The sequence below is a fragment of the Chiloscyllium punctatum genome, chromosome 15 (assembly GCF_047496795.1).
Source record: "Chiloscyllium punctatum isolate Juve2018m chromosome 15, sChiPun1.3, whole genome shotgun sequence".
Classification (NCBI taxonomy): domain Eukaryota; kingdom Metazoa; phylum Chordata; class Chondrichthyes; order Orectolobiformes; family Hemiscylliidae; genus Chiloscyllium; species Chiloscyllium punctatum.
Genome location: NC_092753.1, coordinates 80,356,691 through 80,359,580, shown reverse-complemented (window position 1 = coordinate 80,359,580; position 2,890 = coordinate 80,356,691).

The window sequence follows — 2,890 nt, the reverse complement described above, 5'->3', positions numbered from 1 at the left end:
AGCTTTTAAATACATTGTGGGCCTCCTTAAGACAGTGGCACAGCCACCAGGGGAGCTGCAGCAGGACCTGGATGGTGCCCAGTGTTTACAAACGTGTCCAGTTCTGATGTCATGGTCACCACACACACAACTACAGACCACACGCTCACGCAGACCCTCTCTCATATGCTCAAACATACACACCCACACTCACCCTCTCACAGACTTAACCCCCTTTATACTCACACATACACACACTCTCTCACAGACACCAATAAGACCATCCCCCCAACATACACCCACATGCACACATACACATATAAGTTTGTGGGGTGAATTTGTACTTGCAGAATTACATTTTACTTTGCTCAAAAACTACATAAATCCATGTAAGATTCTGTAAATCCATTCTTTCAATTGGAATCAATCTGACCATTGTGGCACAGACAGCCTCACAGGGAACTTCACACCTTCAATACAATATCTGGGCCAACATGACACCAATTAGCGAATTTTGAGAAGATTTGTAGCTCAGGTTGAGGTTTTGGATGTAGGTTTGCTCGCTGAGCTGAAAGGTTCATTTCCAGACATTTCATTACCTTATTAGGTAACATCTTCAGTGGACCTCACGCGAAGCAATGCTGAAAATTCCTGCTTTCTATTTATATGTTTGGGTTTCTTTGGGTTGGTGATGTTATTTCCTGTGGTGAAGTCTCTTCCTGTTCTGTTTCTCAGGGGGTGGTAGATGGGGTCTAACTCAATGTGTTTGTTGATAGAGTTCCGGTTGGAATGCCATGCTTCTAGGAATTCTCGTGCGTGTCTTTGTTTGGCTTGTCCTAGGATGGATGTGTTGTCCCAGTTGGAGTGGTGTCTTTCCTCTCATATGTGAGGATACTAGTGAGAGAGGGTCATGTCTTTTTGTGGCTAGTTGGTGTTCATGTGTCCTGGTGGCTAGTTTTCTGCCTGTTTGTCCAATGTAGTGTTTGTTACAGTCCTTGCATGGTATTTTGTAAATGACATTAGTTTTGCTCATTGTCTTTATAGGGTCTTCCAAGTTCATTAGTTGCTGTTTTAGTGTGTTGGTGGGTTTGTGGGCTACCATGATGCCAAAGGGTCTGAGTAGTCTGCAGTCATTTCCGAGATGTCTTTGATGTAGGGGAGAGTGACTGGGGTTTCTGGATGTGTTTTGTCTGCTTGTTTGGGTTTGTTTTTGAGAAATCGGTGGACTGTGTTCATTGGGTACCCATTCTTTTTGAATACACGGCATAGGTGATTTTTCTCTGCTCTGTGTAATTCCTCTGTGCTGCAGTGTGTGGTGGCTCGTTGAAATAATGTTCTGATGCATCTTCCTTTGTGGGAGTTGGGATGATTGCTTCTGTATTTCAATATTTGGTGTTTTCCTGTAGACTCTGGTTTGTAGTTCCCCATTGGCTGTTTACTCTACTGTGACATCTAGGAATGGCAGTTTGTTGTTGTTTTCCTCTTCTTTAGTGAATTTTATGCCAGTAAGGATATTATCATTGTCTTGAAGGTTTCCTCTAACTTGTTTCGTTTATAGACAATAGGTGCAGGAGTAGGCCATTCTGCCCTTTGAGCCAGCACCACCATTCATTATGATCATGGCTGATCATCCTCAATCAGTGATGACAAAGGTGTCATCCAAGTAGCGGACCCAGAGTTTGGGTTGGATGGTTGGCAGAGCTGTTTGCTCAAGTCTCTGCATTACTGCCTCTGCTAAGAACCCTGATATCGTGGATCCCATGGGTGTTCCATTGGTTTGTCTGTAAGTTTTGTTGTTGAAGGTGAAGTGACCATATACAGACAATGAACAAAGCTAACGTCATTTACAAAATACCATGCAAGGCCTGTAACAAACACTACATTGGACAAACAGGCAGAAAACTAGCCACCAGGATACATGAACACCAACTAGCACACAAAGACTTGACTCTCTCTCACTAGTATCCTCACATACAGATGAGGAAAGACACCACTTCGACTGGGACAATACATTCATCCTAGCACAAGCCAAACAAAGACACGCACGAGAATTCCTAGAAACATGGCATTCCAACCAGAACTCTATCAACAAACACATCAAGTTAGACATCTACCACCCCCAAGAAACAGAACTGGAAGTGACTTCACCACAGGAAATGACATCACCAACCCAAAGAAACCCAAACATATAAATAGAAAGCAGGAATTTTCAGCATTGCTTCACGAGAGGTCCACTGAAGATGTTACCTAGTAAGGTAATGAAACGTCTGGAAGTGAACCTTTCAGCTCAGTGAGCAAACCTCCATCCAAAAATGACACCAATTCTTAAAGTTCACTTGAGAAAGTAACTTTTAAAAAAGTTTTGTGATTTACATATGAAAGAATTGAAACCAACATGGTCATTCTAACAGATGAGAGACTTAACAAACAATCCAGGTCTTTTTCAATATATAATGTCAGTTACATCATACGATAAACTTCTGCTATAAATTCTATGTCTCATAATCTTATACTCCACAACCACCTGATGAAGGAGCAGCAATCCGAAAGCTAGTGCTTCCAATTAACCTGGTGGACGATAACTTAGTGTTGTGTGATTTTTAACCAGACTTGAAACGTTGATTCTGCTTTCTCTTCACAGCTGCTGCCAGACCTGCTGAGCTCCTCCAGCGACATCTGTTTTGTTTAAAATCTCCTGTGGACCATATTTTCCCCCCATTTCTACTTGCCTCACTCAGAGCTGTTTCTTTCCCCACCAAATGGGCTGCCCAGAATTTTCCAAATGAAAACAAGACGAGTCTGCATCTTTTTTTGAAGTCAAATGTTTCCCCACTTCTGTGGCCATATTGTTAACAATTCAGTTCCAACAGAAACCATCACTCAGCAAGTCTGAGACTTACATTTCTGCAGG